This window comes from Sciurus vulgaris (assembly GCF_902686455.1).
Source record: "Sciurus vulgaris genome assembly, chromosome: 16".
Classification (NCBI taxonomy): domain Eukaryota; kingdom Metazoa; phylum Chordata; class Mammalia; order Rodentia; family Sciuridae; genus Sciurus; species Sciurus vulgaris.
Genome location: NC_136477.1, coordinates 55,032,029 through 55,057,881, shown reverse-complemented (window position 1 = coordinate 55,057,881; position 25,853 = coordinate 55,032,029). Strand labels below are relative to the sequence as shown.

General features: G+C 41.4%; 1 protein-coding gene across 15 annotated transcripts in view; it reads left to right on the top strand.

Annotated features, from left to right (window-relative positions):
• Positions 1 to 25,853, top strand: part of FHIT (fragile histidine triad diadenosine triphosphatase) — a 1,508,523-nt gene that overhangs the window by 1,456,968 nt on the left and 25,702 nt on the right. The window lies entirely within an intron of this gene.

Below are 25,853 nucleotides of genomic sequence, written 5' to 3'. Positions count from 1 at the left end.
AACTAAATGGCAAATGTTTCATGGAGGTCTACAAACTTGGATGTGGCTTTCTTCCCTGGTTGAAGCTGAAATAACATAACCTGGAATCAGGATAACCAATCAACGGTCCTCATTCTCTTCCTTTTTAACAGCAGAATAAGGGCGAGTCTACCGTCTGGCATATGCATTAGCCATTTGGAATTTTTCAAGGATTTTTTTTGTGTGTGTGTGGGCATGCGTGTGTGTCAGTATATTCAGCTCCAAGTAATTACAAGATTTCTTACAAAAGCTAGTTGATTAGTGGGAAAGATTAATACAAAAGACCAACAAGGGCTGGGGTTGAGGCTCAGTGGTAGGGTGCTCACCTAGAACATGTGAGGCACTGGGTTCGATCCTCAGCTCCACAAAATAAATAAAGATATTAAGTCCATCTACAACTAAAAAAAAAAAAGAAAGAAAGAAAGAAAGAAAGAAAGAAAGAAAGAAAGAGACCAACAAGACCCTAAGATCTACAGCTCCAGGTCTAAGAGCTTCAGGGAGAATTTAAGAAAAATAACACACCTCTGTGTATTTTTTAATGATTCTTGCACACCTAGCTGGTGCAATGTCCTTTATCATCGTGCATCACACCTCTCTCAGTCATGGGCCTGCTCTTCCTTATCCCTGCCCTTAGTTCCCTAATCAGGGCATGATGATGCTCATATATGGCTGGCCATCACCACAAATGAAGAGGACCACAGCAGTCTTACTACAGCACCCTGAGATATGTGCAAACCACAGCACAATTCATAGGAAATTCAAGTTGTCACATACTGGGAGCAGAGAAGCTGTGGGACTCGGGCCTGAGTGCTGTTAGAAATCAGCCAGGAGGAAGGCCCAGTGTCCCAGGGGGAATACCAGCCCACAGCACAGGCAGGGTTCTTGGGCTCATTTAAATCCTGTGGATATGTCCAAAGAGCTGGGCAGGCAATTCAAATTCATTTTCGAGGTCACAGCGCCAAACTTTAGCTGCGTTAGCTTCCGGAAACATTAATGGGGTAATGTGGTCCATCACGGAGAATGAGAATCAAAAAGACTTTAATGGGGCTTCATTATATCCATCTGTCTATCCATCACTTCTTCTCCATCGCTCACCACTTGACTTGAGAAATGAGAACACCCCCTAAGTAATTAGATTTATCCTAATCTCCTTTACGCACCATCAATCCTCTCAGAGGCCATCTGTGAGTTTAGAGTTCAGACCTTTAAGAATTATGCTAATCAGTCTTTTTCTAATTTCAAGTGTTCATCTGATGACCACAATTTGAAACTTCTGGCTGTGACAAATGGGGAAACCATCGTAAGATTTTTGTGCTCATTTAAACACCCTCATCCTCTGAAGTGCCACACAAGGGACAGTGTTGTGTAAAACATACAGGAGAAGCCCTTGAGGGAGGTGGGCACCCAGGGGGAAATTACTGATGAATGGATTTTCAGATCCCCTGTGTCCCTGGTGCCTGTGCCCTGGTCACTACTGGCTGCTATGGAATGTGAAGCAGATTTCCAGGCAGGGAGGTCACTCTGACACCGCAGTGGTCTGAACCTGAGAGAGAAAGGGTGCATCTGACACAGCACGTTGCTCACTACAGACCCTCAACACCCTTGGGCCTTCATCTGGATGAAGGGAAATCATCATCCCGGAGTTAGAGGTCCACACAGAATGTTCAGTGGCAACACCGATGCCACCTATGGAGTGAGCAAACAGATGAGTGTTGGTGTTAGCCCAGCACGGAGCTTCCCAAACTTCAATATGCCTGTGGATGTCTTGGAGATTTTGTTAAAATAGTAGTTTTCAGTAGCTATGGAATGGAGCCTAAGATCTGGCATTTCTAACAAGCTCCTGGGTGCTGTTGATACGACTGGTCTCCAGACACCTTTGGTGTGACATGAGAGGTTATGCGTTTGGGGAGCAGATTGGACCAAATTCAAGTCCTGGCCACTTACTAACCATGTAGCCTTAGGCAGATGACTTCCTTTCTCTTTACTTTATTCATTTGGCAGGTATTTCCTGGATCTCAACAGTGGGCCAGAAACTGTGTTCGGTTAAACAACTAGAACAGATGGAAAAAGTCCCTGTTCTCCCAGGATTTCTAGTCTGGTGGGGAGACAAACAGAAGAAAAGATCACAGAGCAAAAATGTGTAATTATGATGTGCAATTATTGCTAGCAATCATACTGATGGTGGCTAATATTTATTGAGAATCTCTCCTGTGCAAAGCACTATTTATAGAATTTCACATGTATTGCCTCGTTTAGTGCTTTTTAAACTAAAACTCTGAAAGGCAAGTTCTACTCCTCTGTTTTCAGATACAGACATTAAGTGCCGGGGTCCAGCCCTAGCAGGAGTCCATGGGTTCCACACTGGTAAACGGCGATGGATGGAGAACGAAAGACACAGACTCTAGTTCTGGTGCAATCAATCCCACTTTATTCTGGGGAAGGCTGGGTTTATACATCTTTCTTCAGGCTTTGATAACAGCCTTGTGACTAATAAAATCAAAGAAGTTTCCAAAGCATAGGCAGAAATTCTTTTTACCGAAAGATTATGAGAAAACAGTAACCTTACAGATTATCCTTACTTAATCACAATTATTTTAAGAATATCTAACTATGTCAATGAGCTAATACAATGTTTATTTCCTTAATATCTAAACTCTATATGACCTAAGACTATTCTTATTATTTTTGCGGTAAAGCGATAGACAAATAATGTCATGTGACCATCTCTACTAGGTCCTTCTGGTTAATATCTAAATTGCTGAGTTAAGGGCTACAGGAGGGCAGCGATCCCAATGGTTATTGTGTACCAACGTTTATTATAGGGGTGACATAGTTTTTGTAGGAAGGAAGGAATGTTATGAAAACTTATCTTTCTACCTTACCACCACACATAAACAAAACCATCATCTGGATTAAACCACCCTGTAGGAGACAGGGGGAGATCTATATCTACCTTCTCTAAGGGCTTGCCTTTAGGGGGGTACCAGGGCTTGCCATTGATAAAATAAGCTGGTCCATATCTAGTAGCTACTGTGGGAGGTGCTTCGTGCTTAGAACTTGGGGAAACATTGTTATCTATAAGTTTCTGTGCCCCAACAGGTTCTGGCTGTGCCAGTAAATGCAGTGTTTGATTTTTAACATAATAAAAACATTCTTCTGTAGTGAGGTTAACATCACAGGGTTTCAACATGTGTTTTTGTCTCCATGATGTTTTTCTAGAAATTTGTAGAATTATTCCCATCACCTCTAGCAAGATCCCCAGACTGAAGTGAGTAATATATTATTAGGAAAACTCCACAGAATAACATCCAAGCTAGGGAGGCATACATCTGGCTACAATCCTTTTAGGATGAGTCTCTGCAATCATCCTTCAGTGGAACTCTGTCAAGCTGCAAGGAGAGCCAGGCGCCCCCGCAATTAAGGGGCAGGGCAGGTCTTTACCCAACCTCCCACATTGAAAAATTGTAGAGATGTGACCTTTGTAAGCCAAGCAGTCCAGTCCTAGGATTAAGATCCTCAACTATGAATCAGTGAACTTTTTTTCTATACGACTAGATGACCAGATGGTAAATATTTTAGGCTCGCAGGCCATTCCGTTTGTGTTACACCTGTTTGACTCTGTTTTTGTAGCATGGAGGTAGCCACACGTGTACATGAATGACCATAACTTTGTTCCAGTAATTTTTTTTTTAATCCAAATAGGCAGTAGGCCAGATAGGACCCATTGGCTATAGTTTACCAATTCCCATTCTTGATCGTTATCCCAGACCAGCACTTCTTATATTTTGAAGCAACCCGACATAAATACAATATGACCTAAATACATAAATTTCATAGTAGCCATAAAAATGTGTGATATATTTTATTTAACCCAAAACATCATTTCAACAGCTAATCAGTATAAAATAATTATTGAGATAGTTTACACTCTTCATGCTGTCTTCTCAATGTGGCATATAGTGTATACTTACAGTACCTCTCAGTTGGGGCTAGCAATGTGTCAGGCACCCAAGAGCCACTTGCCACTGGTGTGGCTAATGTATTAGATGAGGCACCTTTAAGGGGCTTCAGAATCACCTGGGGTGGGACCTACAATTCTGTCTTTGTAATAGATCTCCAGGTGGGTGTGGTCTGTGTCCTGCACTTGGAGGCGCAGTGCTGCCAATGGCTTCCTGGCAAAGAAATACAGAGGGATGACCCTGGAGGGGGCAGGCAATGTAGATGTTCTGGGAAATTTCTTGAAAGGATGAAGTTGCATTCAAGATGAGACCCAGAACTGGCTATGAGAAGGGACAAATGCTCTAAGGGAGATAAACACATATTTTTTGGTAGGTGAAGTAAAGCATGCCAGCACTTAACATTGAACTTGTATGGTCTCTTGGATTTTCATGGCAAAGTGAAAGCAGGAAAGATGTAGAGCTGTTTGGAACCCTCTGGTATCCTGTGTCCCCCAGGGGGGATCAGGCACACCCCCTTCCCCACAGGTGACTGGCCACAGTTCCTTCTCACAGCACTTTTTACATTTTTGGGTCACCCTGCACATTACTCTCTCCTGGCCCACAAGTCTGCACTTAGACTTCTCATTCCCCCCAAGACATATCTGAACCCCTTAAAATCTTCATGGGTGAGAACTCAAAAATTAGAGGAGAAATGGGCATTGTTGGAAGTAAGGAAATGAAAAAAAGGAACTATGTGCTCACAGGCAGGGGAGGCACCGGAGAAGAACCCTCACAAGCATTTATTTGAACCAGCAAAGTCTGCACAGGTGAACCAACTATTGGAGGAAGTCCTGCCCTCACCTTTCTGCAGAAGGTGCTGCTTCCCTTTGTGGAATCTTCTGGTCACTGCAAAAACTGAATTTGAAGTTAAGGTTGCTGGGAGCATGAGAAGAAAGGGCCAGGCCAGACATACAGAGCGCCAAGAGCAGTGCACAGTGGACTACAGCATGAGGTCGCTGCAGTTAGAATAATGAGCTCTTCTGAGATGATCTGTCTCCAGAACCCTCTGAGTCTTTCATCTTCAATCTCTACCAGCGATAAGAGGGACTAAAGGCTTTTGCCTTCTTGTTAAAATTGCATCATTTGTGTGGCATTGCCTAGTCTAGAGAGAGAGAATGGGCACCAACTACCTGTCTTTGCATCCCAGTCCTGTGCTTACTTGGGCCAGTTCCCAGACCTCTCTGTGCTTTATGTGCAAGCTAACAGTGCCACCCTGGTTGTGAAGATTAGGAAATATATATGAAGTGTTTAAAAATGTTCACACACAGTCAGACTTCACTGTTACTGCTACAAATGGCTTCCATTTGCACGATTCTTCCAACAGTCCTTCAGAAAAAGTGAGTTGAGCCATGGAAAGATTTTGGTTTAATAGTATAGGTGATAAAATCCAGAGTCAAGAAGGGGAAGCACTTTTTACATTTCAGAGGGAATGCTAGATCTCAGGTCCAGATCCTCTGACTCCAAATCCCCTAAATATTACATAGACTCCATGTAGGGCATTGATGCATGAGGTCAATAGAGATGAGTGAGGTGAGTTGAGCCCCCACAACAGTGGAGACAGATTTGTTAACAAGAGATTACAAGCCTGTGACTGAGAAGGTACCTTCTGGATCATGGCTGTGCAGTGGCACAGTGTGTTTGCGTAGTATCATGAAATTGCTGGGTTCCTTAGGGACAGATGTATCCTCTGTGAGTTTTAAAGCTGTGACCTAAGGGAACCTGAGGACCCTTTGGATGAAGTTTCTAGAAACTTTCAGAAGCTTCATGTAAAGTGTTGTATACACACATTTTTCTAGGAAAAGGAGTTGTCATACCTTTAAACATATTCTCAACATTTCTGGCATGCCTAAAAATGATAAAAATTGCTATTCTCAGGGAATTTAGAGGTAATTTGTAGAAATTGTCAATGAAGAGAAACCCATGTTTTGTATGTGATCTTGTGCATAGACCCATAGACATATGGGCACACAGGAAACAGATCTTAAAATTCCTCCTTATTGTCCTTGGGTCTGCTCTTTGAATTGCCCTTCTCTGTAGGCATTACTCATGACTTGCCGGGCCAAGCAGGCAGTGGACATTTAGATCACAGTTCAGAATCCTATTTCCTCATCTGTAAAGTATCAAGATGTTGGTTTGTACTTCACCAGACCATTGAAGAGGTTGAATGGTTTTATAACAGAGCTGGGGCCTTCCAAGAAACTGAGGCAGTGTGAAGAACTGCCCTTCAAATCCTGTTTCTTGTAAACAAGTCAGGAAGATTTCAGACATGTTCCTCAGAGTAACAGGAATGGGCTTATTGAAGGGATAGGAAAAGGAAAGGGGGATATTCTCAAGGGAGAGAGTGAGTCAGAGGGCCCATGTGCCTCACCTGCACTCCAGTTTTATTGGGGATCCCAGAGAAGTTTCCAGAGAGTCCTGACCAGGTCCACCTTTTCATTGAGAGCAAGGTGACATCAGACTTTCAAATCCCCACTGCCATGGCAACTCTAGGTCATGTTAGTCCATGCTGACTGGTTCTAATTGGATTCTCAACCATGCACTTTTACAGATTTTATTGTTTACTGAGTTTCAAGATCTGGTCAAGTTTCCTGGATTCCTCCCATTGACATTATCTCAAGCTTGCATTTCTCCTGCATGTAACAGGTGGTTTGCTGAGGAATGTTACATATCTTGTCCACTTAGGCCAGGCAGGGCTGCAGGTAAATTGCTTCTTGGAAAAGAAACCATGTTGTGGTCAGCACCGTGGGCCCACTTTATGGAATTATTCTCTTAACTTTGTGTTCCCTCATCTTCATCTGTCTGTCCTCTAACACTTTTATGGTCAGACATGCCCCAGATGTAGCAAATGGGCAGGAATGTGAGTTTCCTCCCTTGCATGATAGTAAGCTTCTTACTGGATCCATTCCACTAGATGGAGAATCGGAGAATTGATTTATTGTTTTCTTATCACTCACACTTTTCTCCTCCTGGGCCAAAGTTTTATCTTTTCCCACATCTCTGGCTTTTGGAGCAGCTCTTTCCACCTATGATGACATCTTGGGAAAGCCTGGCTGTTCTTTCTTCTGCAGTCTTATTCATTGAGTTCTGATCTGTTATTTGTTGCTTCCTCCTCTGGCTTTTTAAAATTGGCAAGTGATATTTTGGCTCATTATTCTCTATGGCAGAGGTGGGAAGATAACAGAATAACACTGCTACTCTCACCTTCCAAAAAGGTAAATTCCATGTGTTGCCCTCAAGATGTAAGAAGCAGGTATTTCCAGCAATCATTTTCTGTTTTAAATCAAAGAAGCTGCATGCAAATATGGAAGCAGGCACTGCCAAGTCTGATTCTTAGAATTGACTATGGAATTTCATCCATTTCTGGGATTTGACTTTTTTGTATTGATTTTCTCAGCCCTCTTGTGCTGAGTTTGGGTGCAACTGGGGCATGGGACTCAAAAATGCCTGGTTGTGGACTCCAGTCGTGTCACACACAACAGCTGAATGGCCTTGGACACTTTGCGTAGCTTTATTGTGCTGAGGCAGGTATGATATTGACCCTTTATATGACAACATCGGTGTTATTAGATTAGAACCCACTCTAATGACCCTATTTTAAATTGATGACCTTTGTAAAGATTGTGTGTCCAAGCAGTGTTACACTGTGAGGTACCACGGATTAGGGCTTCAACATATATTTTGGGAGGGCTCCATCCATCCCAGAATACAAACCTGCACATAGGGCTGTTAGGGTAAGTAAATAAAATACCCTACGAATGGAACTTAATATGGTTCTGAACACAAGGTAAGCCATAAGTAAGTTAGTTATTATTAATATAAGAATTTCTAATGCTCCAGTTCAACCAGGAGTTGATCTTTCTTTTAAGTCTTGGAGTTTTTTGTTTTTTTTTTTTTTTTTCCTCTCATTTTTCATTACCCTAAAAGAAATGGAAAAGGCACAGCAAAGGTCATTCAAACCATGGAAGATGACCATTGGACATCTTTATGTGCAATGATTTCCCCTCCAGTTTGAGGTTTTATATAGTAAAAACAGGTTTATAGATGTAAAAATAACACAGCAACCTACTATTTCAGTTTAATCTATATTAGTCATTGGAGAAGCTATTTTAAATAGCAGAATGATTTTATTTCAGGGATAATTTTAAAAACAAAATAATTATCTGATGGCCATCTTTTACAAAAAGTCAAAACTAACCCACTGTCTGAAAGAAACATGTTATTGGAATCAAATAAGCTGGCGGCAAAATCTGCACATTCCATGTGTACTGCTATGGTATCTGAAACATAATTATCTAGCTTAAGTTAATTAGACTAATGCTTAGAAAATCTGGCCTGGCAGCTTGTGGTAAGTAATTATATATACTGATTAAAAAATGTAATACACAGCGAGCAGAGACGAAGGGAACTCCATTTGATACAGCCTGTGCCCACGTACAATTAAGAAGCCAATAGAAGATTGCACACAATGAGAAGGAACTTGGAGGAGCCAGTGGGTGTCATGCCAAGTCTGGGGTAGGGTACAGATGCCCACCTTACCCCGTGGAAGGTGTGTGGTGTCACTGCAGGGCCAGCTCAGAGAGGGAATTGGCCATGGGTTCTCCCTGACTGACAGAACACTCAAGCACATGGCAAATCCTGTCATTTGTATTTTCTCTCAAGCCTTCCCCTCCTGATTTTCCAGTTTCTGAAACAATGAAATTTTTATTAATTATCAGTCACAAACAGGGTAGAATGCTAGCCTCTGAGCTGGCACGGCACACACATACTCTGCTTGCTGTGTGATTCTGTCTCTTTCTCTCCTTAAAAGAGGGAAGTCTGTTGCTTTGGGGAATCCAAGAACAAGAACTCAAGGCTTGCAAGGTTTGTTTCTCAGATTCTTCAGAACTTTATTGTACCATAAAAGTTTGATTACATAAGCATCGTTAAAATTTCAAATCCATGAGAGCTACACAGAAATCTTATTTTGTTTTGTATCTCTGACAGCATATGTCTGTGTTACAGCCCTCCTATTAAAATGCACAGTTTAGAAAACAATCAAAACCTTATTGCAGGACTGAGGATGATAGAACAATGTCATCCTTCTGAATATTTATTATGGTTGGTTCGTTTCTTACCCAAATAGTACTCCCTCTGTGCCTTGCTCTGGTTTGATAAGGTCATTGTTGAGGAATTCCATTGATCCATATGGCATTGATGCTTTGAAGGTCAAAGAAAGATTGACTATCATCACTAGACTTGGTTTTGCCCACATGGAAGCTGTAATTTAGTGAAGAAGATAGATAAATTAGAAAGAACTTGCAATAAAGCTCCTGAAATGAAACTACCTAGGAGGTCCACTAAGCCCCCCAGTGCATCAGAGGAAGAAATGCGTTCCATGAGAGAGAATTATATATACCAAGGACTGGTGGTCAGAGGCGAGGTGGGTTTTTTGAAGAATTCCTAGTGAAGGGGGATGGAAACAGTGGAAAGGGTTGAGGGGTGAGGATAAAGTGGAAAGTAAGAGCCTATTGTCTAAAGAAGGGACATCAAGGATAATGACTCAGGACCAGAGCATTTAGATATTAAGGATTAGGAATCTGAATTGAAACTGCCCTGGTCTATCTCCTGGAATTTAATTTCTGCCATTTAAATAAGAGAATATATCCTGTTTCAGTTTGGATACTCCAGTTCAGAAAGTAGATGCAGGCCACCCCTATTATATTTAGTTGGAGGGTCCTTTATGGTAGAAATACATATTGATGCTTTTAGTGCAAAACTGCAGAAGACTCGGGCAATTCACTCGAGGTCCCTCAGCCTTTGTTTCCTTCTCTGTATAATGGCAATAACAATGTCGTCCCTCTGCCTACCCCGAAGTTGGTCAAAGAAGATTCTATATGCAAAAGTGCTTTAATTCAGACACCTCCATTTATGCTTTATTGCTTAGCAGATATTCAGTGGTGTTGTACAAAGAAGAGGGAGTACAGGAGTGGGACCCAGGGGTCCCAGTCACAGACTGGCTATAAGATCACGTCTCTGGGCCTTGGGTTCCTCATCTGAAAATGATGGAGATGACAGCACCGTGGGTTACATTAAGGATGAAATGACATCATCTTCTTCCAGGGCTCTGTCCCTCATACTTAGCCCAGTACCAGACAGAAAGCAAGCACTCCATGGAGCTCCATTCATAGTAACTAGAGTAATCCAGTAACAACATAATCATGCCATCACTACTCGTGGGCTCCCATACTTCCATAGCCACTTTCTGAGAGCAGAACTGTACCACATACTGGACTGAGGACATGGCTCCTTCAGCCAGAGATAGCAGCCATTCCTCATAGAGCGATATTATTCCTCATGATTGAGCTGCCTTTTGGCTGAAGGATTAAGTCCTGAGTCTGACTCCCCATATCAGTAAATGAGCTGTCTCTCCACCCAAAGCCCAAATAACCATTTACAAAGTGGAAGGACAGTCAATCAGTGGGTTGTTTTGCCTCTGGGATGCCAAAAAATCAGTTTTCCCAATTTAAGGAAAATAATTTAATTTTGGCATCTGGTAGACACAGTCTGATAACTAATTAGGAACACTTGCAGATTTTGGAATAAGTTGACCACAAGGCTTTAGCCTAATGTCAATGAACTAGAGTCAGTTATGGCCAGAATTAGAAATTAAAGAGAGAATAGAGCAAAATAGCTTGAAAATTAATTACTTTTTTCCAGTATGCTGTTTCTATGTAAATAGCAATCAGTGCACCATCCGTTGCCCCCATGGTAGGTAGCAGAAACAGAGCTGAATCATCCTCCAAGCTCAGTCTTGGTGTGGGAATCAGCATAAACAAAAGGACTCAAAGAGATTATGAAATGTGCAAAGCATGTGAAATTTATATTACCACTGCAAACGTGTTTATTAAAACCTAGGCAAGTATTACTTTGCTTCAGAAATAAGACATAAGAGCAAATTTATGGGAAGGAGAACGTTTGGATGACTATCTCACAGGCATAAAGCTCTTAAAGCAGAGCAGTTTTAATTAAGAACAGCATCCTGTGTGAAGTGTTATATCCAAAATAGATCCTAGGGGGGATTCAGTGAAGGGATACATCAGTGTTAGACATCTGGAACCCAATTAATAACTTTAGCACTTTTACGTGGCAAGTGCTACTATGCAGTAATTCTGGCTTTCCATCATAAGGGAAATGGCAATGACCCTATATTGTAACCTTACACATGGCCTTACACATAGTTTTTTTTTTTTCCTTCACAATCTACTTTTATATAGTTGTTTAAGTAGTTATGCTTAATGATTAATGAGTATCTGCAAATGCATCATCCCAAATTAGAGCTATGAGTGTGGCCATGTCCTACAACAAACATGATAGCCCCAAACATCAACCCCTATTCCTGCTTCTCCCCTTGCAGTTTCTCCAGCATCCTATAGCTCATGGTCACCATTGCTTTGCTGCATTTTGTATGGCTTTAGGCATCTCTTTGTTTGTCAATAAAATTAATATATTTTTGAGATGTTCTTTAATCTTATTAAAAAAGTACCATGCTGCTTGTCCTTGGGAAATAGTATTTTTTTCTCCTTAAAGATGCTTTGTTAAATAGCAATATCGTGAGCTATGTGTCACACCAAATATTTGTTTTACTTGCTATGTAACATTCCATTGTGTGAATATGCCACAGCTTATTCATCTACTTTGCTAGGATGGTGGTGATTTCTAGGTTCTCACTATTATATGAGAACTGAATTGAACATTTTCCTATATATCTTATTATACATGTGAAAGAACTTCTTTTAAGTACACACCTGGGAGTACTATTGATGGATCTCATGGGATATCATAAATATCAACTTTAGGAGGTAATGGCAAACCATTTTTCAAAGAAGTTGCTCCAATTATATCCTCTTACTAGCAATGCCAGAGCAATCCTGGGGGCCGCTGTCCTCTCTAGCCTACAATACTGTTAGATGTAGATGGAGCTCAAATTTACCACCAGCTGAAAGTGATATTTTTACATTAACTCACTCTTGGGCTTTGTGACACTAAGATTTGGAGCAAGGACTTATAGGTAGAAGTTGGGGGAAGATTCTTCCAATCAAAGAAATAAGGTCTCCTAGCACAACTTGGCAATGAAAGCTTAGACTATGTCAGGGAGTATAAAATCCTCATCCCTAGAACATTGAAGATATGGCATGGATACTGTTGGAAGCAATATGGTGGGCAGGATACAAATGTCACATGGTCATTTGGACTGAGGAGATTTAAGATCTGTGTCAGACTCCGATTCTAGGAATGAGCATTTTTCAAATACTTGTTTCTGGGCCCTTAAATATAAGCCTGAAATTTTTGAAAAGTTATTTCAAAGCATTTCTATTTTGTTTTTCCTTTAAAAACCAGTCAGCCAAGCTCCTTTAAGCCTCTGAGCAGCACTAAGGCAAGATTAATTAAATGATTAGGACTCTTAAAAGATTTTTATGTTTTTCATTCATGAAGTTGTACCTCGCAACCATCTTTTCAGTTTTAATAGTAATAGCGAAGATCCTCATTTTTTTAAAAAAATGAAGCTATATCTATTTATCTATATCTGCCAGACTCAGCTATTTTTCCAGTGTCTTTGAGTATCTCTGTAATAAATATATTGGGAGGTGAGATGCACAGTAGGAAACTGAGAAAGGTGAGGGTATCTCTTTCCTACCCTAATACTTCAAAATAAATCACAACTCTGGCATTGCATTTTAATTTTTCACAGTGGGAAAAATGTTTTTGTGTATGTATGTGTGTAGTTTCTTTACCTCTCTGTTGCCTATGCTGATTTCTTGATTATGAACAATTACAGGGTATATAAAAATGAATAGTTGAACCCATAACAAGGAAAATTCAGTCTCTTTCAAGTATTCTGGTAGGAGAAAAAAAAAAAAAAGCATTTGAAATCCTCTGTGACAAAGGTCTGTTGTCATGGATGGTAAGCTGTGTTTCAGCTGCATTCGAAGCTTTATGTCTTCATTAGAGAAGGTTTTTAAACGGAATAGGGAGAGGCGTTTGAGAAAGGTTGACTCCTAATTTGTTTGTGCAACTCACTCACACGGGCCAGGTTCTTTGAAGGGCACTGGAATAGCTCCATGAGAAATGAACCAATTTGTAGGCAGCAGAGGCTACGCCACTTCCAGTAGCTGAGGAGTAGCTACAGAGGGTGCAGTTTTGTAACCAGAGGCAGAACGATGTTCTCATAGGAAGAAGGAATCATGAGCAGTCCAGCAGCGTGGTGAGTACCCTTGGAATATAGATTTCCATCTAGTCATTTTTCATCTGCCAACACGTGTCCTGGTGCCAGGCACCTGGCCCCATCATGCCGGCAGAACTTTTTTAGCTCTGCCCGACATATGGAGAACATGCAGGAAGAAGTTGGCCAGGTCAGTTCCATCTTCCCACTCTGCAGTTGGCCACCACTTGTACAAATAGTTTGCAGGCCACCCACATTTCTGTAGTTTTCTATTAGCAGGGCCTGATGTGAGGGAGAGTGAGAGGTCCAGTAAGAAAATATCCAGTAATCCAAGCAGCTCCAGAGGCTGAGGCAGGAGCATCGTGAGTTCAAAGCCAGCCTCAGCAAAAGTGAGGAGCTAAGCAACTCAGTGACACCCTGTCTCTAAATAAAATACAAAATAGGGCTGGGGATGTGACTCAGTGGCCGAGTGCCCCTGAGTTCAATGCCTGGTACCCAGACAAAAAAAGAAAGCAAGCACCCAGCCACACTGTCCATGTTTATAGGTGATGCTGAGTCCAGCTGTTCCAGGTGGACTTCTCTACCTTCAGTTCACTGGGTTGGGCCTACAACATCCTCACCTGATGACTCCTCTTCTGAACTGAGCGTGAAGGAAGTGCTTAATAAGAGTGATGTGACTAAATAAATCATTCATCTCTCTTCTCTTCTAGCACTTAAGCCTCTTTTGTTGAAGTGGAGATGTTTGCCCATTTCTCTACCTCGTCTTCCACCCTCTCTCTGGGAACATCCTTTCTTGGCCTCAGTCACTCAACTTCAACCTGTGCATAGAACATACAATGCTTCTGTCCCTTTTCAGGTGTTTGCTGTCCCCTCTGAGCTTCATGGTCACCACCTCAGAGCAGTCTTCCCAGTCATTCCCTCTGGTATCCCTGGGTTCCATATCTATGGATTCAATTTGAGGAATATACAAACTACTCCTTCTTGTCATTGTTCCCTGGACAATACAGTATAACAACTAGTTCCATAGTACTTAGTTGTATTAGGTATTATAAATATTTAGAGATGATTTCAAGTATACAGGAGAATGTGCAAAGGTTATATGCAAATACTGTGCCATCTTACATAAGAATCTTGGGCACCTGTACATTTTGGTATTCTGTGTTGGTGGATGGGGTCCTGGAAACAATCCTCCTTGCATATGGAGGGAAAACTGTACTTGGACATTGCCTGCCTTCTCCACAATGTACATCTCTCAAGGGCACTAAATGTTGTCCAGCCTGTTACCACTGCACTGTGGAATACAATGTGGTAGGCATATTAATAAATACTGAATAATGGAAGGACTTCTGAAGACAGACAAGCTTCAAATGCTTGGGCACCTGGATTGTGCAAAGCTTCCAGCTAGGTCAACTTCTCCAAGTGGGTCTCATTTTGAGAATCTACTTGCTGCTGCCTGGACTATTGTGTTAAGAAGGATTCTAAAGTTGTGTCTGTTTTTGTGTATTATGAGTTTTATGTCATGTGCGGGTCCCCCTTGCTTGGATGTATGTTTGCTTACCTTCCTGAAGTGTAAACATTCCACCTTCACAGGGGAGAGTTATCTTGTCTGGAGTGTGCTTGCACAGGCTCTATAAGGTGCCTTTGAAAAAAGAAGCCATGTGTAGCAGCAGCAAATTTGAAACGAAATGTTCAGGAGATTCAAAGGAAAGCAGAAATTGGCCCTATGCCTTTCCCCATTCCTCGTTCTGAGTACCGAAGGTTGACATCACTCGGGGATTAAAGGAGAACACTCTTGCTCAAACACCAATATCTGAAACACGGGGGGAAAAGGCTTACTGAACATGACTGGCCAAGGAAATTGCTTTTTGAATAAATGCTTCCTTCTCTAAAGTTTGCTCCATCACAAACCTCACTTTCAGGAAGGAGTTTCATTTCATTTCCCAGTGAGTGTGTTTTTAGAAATAGAAGGCCTGAGGATATCAAAATGGTAAAATTCTCTAGTCTCTGTGGCTTCACCAATTTGCCCCCCACTGAACAAACCAGTAGGGCCCAGATATGATGGAGCCTGCAGTGGAGTGTTGGTGATCAGCAATTATTTACTTAGACCTGCCCGAAGATGCAATTTTCCCTTCAAATAAGATGCCCCAGCTGGATCTTGAGCACAGCATGGGGGTCACTCCCCAATTGCAACTTTACTTTTCTAGGCTATTTGACCACCTATATTTTTAAAAATGTTCACCCAAAGTTCCCAAGCATGTAGAGAGAGGATCCAGGGGTGCACAGAAAGATGGCAAACTGTGTTTAATAGAAACAAATGCTGCTCCAAATTAGCCATGTGATATTGGTTGAATGATTGGAGTTCCTAGGAAATGGGCAACTTGAAGAGCAAGACTCATGGAGGAAAATGCAATTTTGCAACACAGTCAACAAATGCTTATGGAAAAATCACTGGGGTCAGACCTGGCAAGCCACGAGGACACAAAGATGAATGTTACTGGAGTTTAGTCATTTCTACCATATACATGGGAGCTAGACAGAAAGACTTTTTCCCAAATTAGAGATTGTTGAGGGCTTATTATTATTTGAAGAGCAAAAATCTTCTGAATGAGTACAGTCAATTTCCCTAACAAATCCTGGTAGTCTGGCTATTGCTATAATGGAAATTTCATTGGAAATGCCAAACCCAGTTGCTAGGTGAGATCTGTTACATCCCTTACAAACATGAGGCTCATTGTAGTAGGGTAAGCAGAATATGTTAGCAATGGGCATCCTGAGAATAAATCTACATTTCAGCCAGTCATGCTGATGATTCTCAGATGCAGTGGATCCCATACGAACCTTCACAGCCCAGGTCTGGAACCTGGTTCCTCAACTGTTGTCTTGTTATAAGAACATTCTGATTGGTAGCTAGCCAGGAAGTAATGTGGCAGGTCCAGGAGGTTCTGTCTGGCTTTATTTTTCTGAGATACGCATTCTGAGATAGTCTCACTGATTGCTTTCCTGAGAGGAAGTGACTCCTTTGATATTTTAATTGAAATCAACTCTGCTCAGAACCAGAAGCTGTAGTTGCTCTTTGCTGAGCTGCTTCTAACAAGCTTGCCATAGAAAACTATGAACTTCCATGTTCAATCAATTAAAGCGATTTTTTTTGATGGCAGGTGTGTACTCTAGCAAACCGGAAATGGAAATGCCCATTCTGGTTTGTACAGGTTTTCTAGGGGGCGTGGGATGCTCTCAGATCATTCGCAGTTCACTAATTTCTGGTCCAAATTGTGAGGCTGGCAGAGTCTCATTTGCTGCTTTGTGATCAGCTTGACAATGTGATACTTTAATGTTTAATTGGAGAAGCAATTGGGGTCTGTTATAGTACTGTGGTTTGGCATATTTATTTTCCAGTGCTGTGATTTTCTCGTTGATAAATACTTTGGGGGGTTACAAATTCTTAAACATCAACACTCTCTACTCCCTGAAAGTAGGATGCTACTAATTAATATAAAAGCTTATTTCAGCATTTTGGCCCCACAGGCAGCACTAAAAATCTTGCTTTTATTCCAGCAAGTTATGCTTAAGTCAAAGCTTTGGCAACTAATCACATGATGAATGCTCTGTTGATTACCTGAATTTCTCTCTATAAATATGCAAATAACTGGGCACTGGAACCTTCACAGTGGAGAGACCCAGAGGTAACTTATTTGCACCTAAAGGCCCCAGTATTTGGTCAAAGGCTCCAGCTCACACCATCTCCCACATGAAATATAATAAGAAAGGAAGTGAACACTTCAAATATAAGATATTTGAATAAACCAAGAGTTCTAAGGAAGGAGAAGTGACCGCTGAAGGTTGGTAGCAAGACCATTTGCTGGCTCAGATTTAAAGCAAGGTGTGATTTGTTTAAAGAAGTCCAAACTGGGCACGGTGGCTCACACCTGTAATCCCAGCAGCTGGGGAGGCTGAGGCAGGAGGATCGGGAGTTCAAAATTAGCTTCAGCAATGTAGTGAGGCCCTAAGCAACTCAGGGAGACCCTGTCTCTAAATAAAAGAGAGAAAGGGGCTGGGGATGTGGCTCAGTGGTTAAGAGTCTCTGGGTTCAATCCCTGGTACAAGAAACAAAACAAAAATTGTCTAAAGTGGGTGTTTATATGGATAGCAGTCTAGCACATAGAAATAGGATGCTCAGTGTCTGGCAGGACATATGCTCAAAAGGAAGTGAAAGGGGGTGTGTGTGAAAAAGCATTGAAAATCATAAACTACAACTCAGAGCCAGTTAGAATGATCCTGAATAACTTCTCAGAGACTCTGGGGAGTGTGTGTATGACTGAAGAGATGCAAGTAGGAACAGAGCGATGTTCATTCTAGCTCAGAGCAGCCAGGAGAAACCTTCAGGAGAAAGGCCATCCACAGGGAGGAAGCAGGCCCTTCTCACTCACCAGCCACCATGCTAGTGTACAGGGCATCTTCTTGTCCCATGGTTGCAGTAGCAGCTCCCCCTTTAATTTCTTCTCCAGCCATGACCTTCTTTATGAAATGACTCCAATCCTTTTACTCTCCTGCTTTTATCTCTTCAGTATCTTCTCATGGTACCACAACTCAAACCCAGGCTCCTTAGTCATACCCACATGCTACAGGGGATCTGCCATCCCACCTCATTCTTCCAGCTGGTTACTTAACCACCAAGTTTCCCATGTCCTTGAAGTGCTCTGCTTTCTGTTCCCCTCTGCTGGGAATACTCTCCCTCCTGGCTTTAATGAACTTCTTCTCCTTCTGGACACTTCCAGTATCTTCTTAGCAAAAAGGCTTTCCATTAAAACCTGCTCTACCCGAAGCTCTACCATCTCTGCAAATCATTCCACTGTTTTTCCTCAGAGCTCTTACCATATGAAATTATTTTGATTTCCAAGCATAGGTTAGAAAAATAAATTCTGAGGCTTTCTCCTGTCCAGTTCAATAGAAGCCGCCACCCTCGAGTGCTAAAATGTCCATGCTTCAACCCTATATCTCTGGTTACCTTCTCCTACCTCCAGGGCATTTCGCACATTGTTTTATTTAATGTAGTTTTCAAATTGACTCTTCTGTTTAACTTGAATTTCCTTAATGGAGACCTGAGATGACTTGCCATAAATTTAATAAATGTGATCTAAATAATATGAACTTATCTTGATCTAGTATTGTCTTCCTGTTAGAAGTCAGGTTGGTGCCACATTAAGGACCTACTTAGCACCCACTGAGACTTTCTTCTTGATCCTTCAGAAGGCTTGAAGGATAATTTAAAGGGAATAACTTTCTCTCAGAATTCAGAGGCAGTTGCAGTTTTACGTGGGTAGTGTTGGAGACCATGATCAGTTGTCTCAAAATGGCAACTAAAGTTCTGCTTTGTTGACAACCCTGACCCATAGTGAGTAGCTGCAGAGAACACCATGTCAGCATGTACCAGGAAAAAGTGCTGTGGTTAGTTGGGAGAAGTCAGCCCTGGGCACCGTTGCAGATCTGACCCAGGGTGTGTTTGCCGCAGCTGTTCCTGCTACTTAACAGGCCATTTCTCAATATCCCACCGCCATCTTTAAGCCCAGTCTACATCTGTGACTTTTATGTCAACCCCAGACCCTCATTCCAGCGAGAATCATTTCCCCTCTCTCCCAGATATTCCAGGAACACCTTGATGGAATTTCCAGTCTAGCACTGTATGCCAGTGTGATTCATTAAATTATGTATGTATGAATCTGCCTGCCTTATCAAGTGGTAAAACCCCAGAAGACAAAGATTTTTGACTTCTTAATCAAAACCTCTCCTTTAAGACCTAGCACAGAGCCTAGAATATATCACGTGCTCCATAAATGTTGGTTAGTTGAGTTCAAAGTAGTAACAGCAAATCTGATCTTTAAAAATTAAGTATTTACTTCCCTATTCAATGAACTTATTTTCCAGAATTTATTTATCTCAGCTATGTAAACAGAATGGTCAACCTATAAGCTCTCTGTTCTATATATTGTTTTATAAAACTGATAATAATGAAGTATTTTATAACAACACCCAAATTCATATTAAGCCATTCGCTTTTTTAAGAAGATCATTAAATTGGCTTACCCCCTTTTGAAGGCATTTTGACGTTTACTACAGGTTAGTTCCAAATTCTGAAAAGCATTTAAATTATTGTGAATCATTCCTCCTCCTGTATTCCATTTCAGAGCTATAAAAACATCGATAGCCAAGACAGCTTGTGCATTACATCAGGGAATTAATCATGACCCCGTACATGGTGTGCTAACACACTCCATGCACAGGAGGAAACACAGTCAAATCGACACACATCAGTACTTCAATCAGAAATCCTGTTAACACCACCTTCTCCAAAAAATCAGTTCAAACAGATAAAGCAGGATGACTGCAGATGCATTTTTAAAAGAAACCTCTTTTCAGAACTGTATAGTAGCATTCACTTGGAGGTACCATCTCAGACTTCAGTCTGTTGAATGTGAATAAGACCAAGTTTTTGCAAACTTGGTCACTTCAGCGTGTCCTTTCTTCCAAAGAACAAACCATCTATGAGAACAGTTTCAACTCTGGTTGCATCAGAAGGAAAGCAGTGTATATTACATAGTATGTCCCTTGGTACTGAGCATTTTCCCAGTGAGCTGAGTCACATTTATCTTCTGTGACTTAATGCAGGGAGGAGAGATGTAGAAATCTACTGCATTGAATCCTAGACACTGTCAGTTGAAAGGAGTGCTGTTATTTTATGTACTACTAAGAAAGAAAAACACTGCCAATCAAATTATGACACAGTATTGGTTATAGGACGTGTTTTCATTTCAGAGATGTTAAAACATGAAAAAGTATGCATCTTAGAATTGGCATACTAGGGAATTAAAATAATCCTGGTGATCTGTGCTGCATTCCATACAGTAGTAATAACAATAAGTCCTAGAGGACACAAAATGTTAGTATTGAACTTGATTTCTTTGGACAGTCTCCTTGCGTTGTTTACAAACCCACCTAACAGTCAATACTGGGGAAAAAATTTTTTTACCAAAAACAACCCAAGTACTTTCTGGGACTGCTTTCTAAGGGGTTTTCTAGTTCTGGTTATCCAATAAAATCTAGGAAGCCCAATTAAATTTGAACTTCAGATAAACACCAAAACTTTTTTAGTAAGTATGTCCCCAGTAATGTATGAGACAGAGACATAAACTCATAAGAAGAACTGAGTGTCGTGTATTCTTGTTTGCTAAAGTTGGCAACCATGCTCCCAGGGTAATTTTGATTGCCTTTGATCTCCACCACATATTTTTACTGTAGGACCTTAACTTTCACCTGAGAGAAGCTTCCATTAACACCTTCTTCACTTCTCAGGACAACCCTGGGAGCTTGGGATCATCATGAGTCATTTTAGCTAAATGTCCTTCTCAGACTGAATGGTTTATTAGAATTAATTGGTACAGATTTGAACTCTCACATTTCATTCTTCCAGAGGGTATTCAGGTCCAAAAGATATAGATCTCTTTAGAACCATGAAAGTACTCCTAAAAATGAGTTCTGTGAGGTGGTCAGTGGTCACTGTTGTGGAGACAGTGTATCTAGCCTAAAAATAATAATAATGATGGTAGGATCTAGAGGCACCAGCAAACACTTAGTACCACTTTATGTGTCGGGAACATCACTGCTTACAACTCTTACTGCTTCCATTTGACAGAGAGGGAAACTGAGGCACAAGGAGGTTAAGGAACTTGCTCTTCTCATCATTCAAGGGGAGACCCATGAAGTTGGCTAATCCTTAGATGAGTCCCTCCCCTCTCACTCTTTTATCAGTGCCTTTGTGAGATCAAGGTGACTCTCAAAAGCCTTTCTAAGCAGGTAAGGCCTGCCCAGAACCCTTTCCATTTGGTAATCCCATGTCACTAAAAATCAACCACCTGCTGTCTGTCCTCTCCAGGTAAGTGCCCCCTGGCACTGCAGGTACAGATTAACTAACTGTTACATTAATAACTGATCTCTACCGTTTCCTTCTGTCAATCTAAAGTAATCCCAAAAGTTCATCTGAAGTGAAATGCTTGGTGAAAGCTCACCCAAGGCAAACAGTGCCTTTTGCATAAGCTACAGTTTAAGATACGTAAGGTTTCTCTGTTAGGCAATGGGTTGTAGCTTCAGGTTCTAAGTTTGCTTACAGGAAGTGGAACTTTATCCTAAGGTTTAATTTCCTAGTCACCAGAGGGGATTGTCTAGGACACAAGTCTTGCCCACCAGAGCCTTCCCCAGATTCCCCTTTCCTGAGACTACAGACTCATTCAAAGGCTCCTGACCTGGCAGTATCTTTTTCATTTTGTTTGTTTTGGTACAGGGATTGAACCCGGGAACGCTCAACCACTGAGCATATCCCCAGTCGTTTTTTATATTTTATTTAGAGACAGGATCTCACTGAGTTGCCTTGCTAAGTTGCTGAGACTAGCTTTGAACTTGCCATTTTCCTGCTTTAGCATCCCAAGTCTCTGGGATTACAGGCATGCTCCACTGCGCCTGGTTCCTGGTCAACACATTAAGCATCAAAAGCCTCTAGCCCAGCCCTCCCTTTGACCTAAAGTAAACAGAAGAAATAGCAGTTTTGCAACTTGGTTTGTGAATGACAGATCTGATACAGTTCAAAGGGTCACAGCAATAGACAAAGACAAATGCATTACAGTGAGTTCTTCATATCCATGGTTCCCCATCTCTGGGGATAGTAAACATGCAGATAAAAACATGCAGACATTTTTCTTGTCTTTAGCCCTTAAACAACAAATGCAATATTATGACAACATTTTTTAACCTTGTATTTGGCATTATAACTTATCTAAAGATGATTTGATGTATCCTGGAGGATGGACCTAGGCTATATGCAAACACTCTGCCATTTTATATAAGGGACTTGAGCAACTGAAGATATTGGTATCCTAGGGGAAGGTCCTGGAACCAATCCCCCATGGACACAGGAGACAATTCTATTTCTGCACATGTGTGCATTCTAGCTACACAGATACCTACTTCCCCCTCTGCAGTGCTTCTGAACGGTGAGTGTACCTTGGAATTGCTGGAGAACTTTATGTTTTTTTAATCCCTAAGCCCATTAAATCAGAATCCCTGGGGTGAGTTTTACATTTTCAAGTTTCCTAGTTGATTCTAGTGGACATCTGGGGTTGGGCTGTTCTAAAGAAAACCACATATTTCCATCTGGGGCCTTTAGGAGGGAAATCGCCTAAGTTTTAAAAACCATGTAAAACAGAGGTTTCCAATATGATTAGTTTTTGTTTTATTTCCTAGTTTCCGTAAACAGCTTCCAAGGGTGGGCACGATGTTGCCATCTGTAAGGCATATGACGACAACAGACGGTCGCCCCATAACCAGGAAGGCATTAGCTGTCACAGGCTCTAAATTATTTGGATTCATCTGGTCTGATTGGACTTGCTGAAGCCCCTTAATGCTGGATTTCTGTGTCTTCCCGTGGCTGTACCACAAGTGGGAAGACCATATTTTCTAGGCTTTGCATTTGTTCTCTGTCATTCCATTGAATTGTTACAAGATGGATTTATAACAGACCTAAAGGTAGTATCGAAATGAAAATTAGCTCCTGAGTGGAATAGCAATCCCGCTTGACTAGCCTGTAGCAACTGCGTCATCGCTGCCTCTGCGAGGAAGGAAATAACTTCTTAATGTGGTTTTCTTCCACTAAGGAGAATTAAATCTATGTGGCAAAAATGTAAAACCAGTGTGCTGGCAGCCAAATTCTGAAAGGAAGATCCATGACCCTCATAAACATATTTGTGGCCCAGTTATATGCTAATGAACCTCATTTAGGCTCTGACTTAGTGTGGAAATGGAGCTCAGCTGGAGAGCCAGGCTGTCTTTCTCTCACTGTTTTGCCTTCTGTATCAAAGTTTGCCCTGAAATAAATGGAAAAACTTCTCCATCTGCCAGGAGCTCCCAGGGTGGGGTCTCTGGGTTAGTTTTAGAGTGTTTCGGGCGTGAGATACCAACTCTATTATTTGAGAATCTTTTTGCTGAGTTGACAAGATTATGTGCAAAGGATCTGATTTTGGTGTGAATACAAGTGGAGGAGTGGGACAGTATTGTCATCAGAACAGAGGTCCTCAGGAGATCCCCCAAAAGGGAGGTGGACCTCCATTCAGGCTGTGAGTGTCCTTGATGTGGTCAGGAATTTAATGATGGGTCAAAGTGAGTCACAGATTGACTTCAGAAAAAGACAGAAATACACACTCACAATGAGAGTAGAGTGCAGGTGCCGGGCAGGAACATACTAGCCGCGTTAGATAGGTGTGTTTACACTCATAAGATTTATAGCACAGACAAGATGGGTGTCATTGGTTCTCCTTTGTGTTGGCGACTGAGCATCCTGGCCCTTTGCTACTAGGGGTCATTTTCCTTTCTTCTTTGTTTTTGCTGAAAGCCCTCTAATATTTTCTATCTATCCAGGGTTTTGTCATTCTGCTTTGTGAATATAAAAAGCCCTGTATTGGGGTAACATTAAAGGTTTGATCACAGCATGATGTATAGATGAAGTCATCAGGTCCTACAAATATAAATCACAAAAATAAGTACTTGTTGAGCAAAGGCATTCTCAGACCTATTTTAGGTCCAGATCAGGAAGAAACTCATTTATGGACGTGTGAGTGTCTGATAATTGCTGTAACAGTGATGGTTGTGATCAACATGTGTGAAAGTGAACTTTAATTCTGGACTTTCAGCCAAGCATGGAGGGGCATGCCAGTGATCCCAGCAATTTGGGAGGCTAAGGCAGGAGGATCACAAATTTGAGGCTGACCTCAGCAACTTAGGAAGAACGTTTCTCAAAATAAAATAAGAAGGGCTGGGGATGTAGCTCGGTGGTAGAGCACCTTGGGTTCAAACCCCAGAACCTCAAGAATAAAATAACAAATCTGAACTTTTAATCTACATGAAAGTAAACTGTAAATCTTGGCCACTCTTGTCTCCATGTCTCCTTTCCACCTATCCTACCTCAGTATCTGTGGAATTATTCATTCTTTTTGTAGATCCTCCAGGATATATAAGGCAAAAGTTGTTGGAACAACCCTCATGCCTACCATTACTGCCTGGGTGATTTTTCACAAAGATACTTCTTCAGGTCTAGTTTCCTCCTTGGTAAAAAAGTAAAAACTGCATAATGGTTTTTTTTGTTTTTGTTTTTGTTTTTTTTTTAATATACACACATTGTTAGTTGTAGGTGAACATAATACCTTTATTTTTATGTGGTGGTGAGGGCCTCACACGTGTTAGGCAAGCACGCTACCACTGAACCACGACCCCCACCCCTGCCTAATGGGTTATTTTAAAGATTAAATGAAATAATGCACAGTAAAGTAACTGTTCTTTACATCATTTCTGCTATTAAGTCATTCATCTCCATTGACTTAACACAAAATACTATGAGAAATGAACACCTTCAGCATTTTAGAATGTATAGAACCACATGGAGGAACAACAAATTTACATAACAAAATTGAATTGCAAAAGGAGATTGGGGCGGGGATTGAGCTCTTCTAAAAAATAAGAGTTCTGCAAACCTCCAAGAGAAGTTTTATTCACTCTATATGTAATCATGAGACCTATATGAGACTTATCAAAAATAAATATGGGTATGTGAGGAGGATTTCAAAATAATTGAATAACACCCAGTGTTAAATTTTAAATTCTTTTATCATTAACTCCTTTTATTGTTTGCCAGCTTAAAGCCTCTTTTGATGGAAATGCTCATTTCTTACTCAGTGCTGAGGGTCCCCGTATTGTTATCATAAATTTGCTTGGACAATTTTGTTTCACAGAACAAGTACTCAGGGCTTATATATGAGAGAAGAAACAGAAGAGTGTGGTAGGTAGACCACAGGCCAGCCTGGGGGAGTGCGCATGGTAGGTGGCACACCCATAGCTTCAGACTCTGGGAAGTGAAAGGAATGAATGATACCCGCCACGCCAAAGAAAGCCAGAGTCGGGGGACTGTGACTGGCAGAATGGATCCCCAACAACCAGCCACCCCACTCCTCTGTCACCAACACTCCCAGCCACAGCAGACAATTGCAAGGTAGCAGAAGGCCACCATGTTACCTAATCTCATTTTGTTAGAGAAGCTGGAAATGTGGATTCATGTGTACAGCCTCCTTATTTTCAAATTTTGGCAATTAACATAATTAAGACACACACACCTACCAGCAGCTAATCTGCAAATTCTACTCAGTCCTCCCAATATTTATTCAGTGAAATCCTGTTGCCAAAAGCTCGGTCCTTTGTCCCTGATGCCAATCCAATAATGAGGACATGGCTTTGAGAAAAAGGAAAAAGCAGCTTTATTGCTTTGCTAGTAAAGGAGAAACACAGGGGACTCCTGTCCCAGAGGCTGTGATTCCTGCCCATCAGCAGGAACAGGGGGCTTTTAAAGAGGTCACTCAAAGGCTACATTCCATGTATTTTCTATTTAGAGTTGTCATTCACTTGTTAATTTGAGAGATAGTCATTTCTGAGATCTTCTGGTGCCATCCCCAAAGTCTAGATTACTTGTTCCTGTGGTGGGTATGTACTCAAGGACAGATGACTCTGCCTAGGACGGGGAAGAAAGGTAAAACTGATCCCCTGAGAGTAGG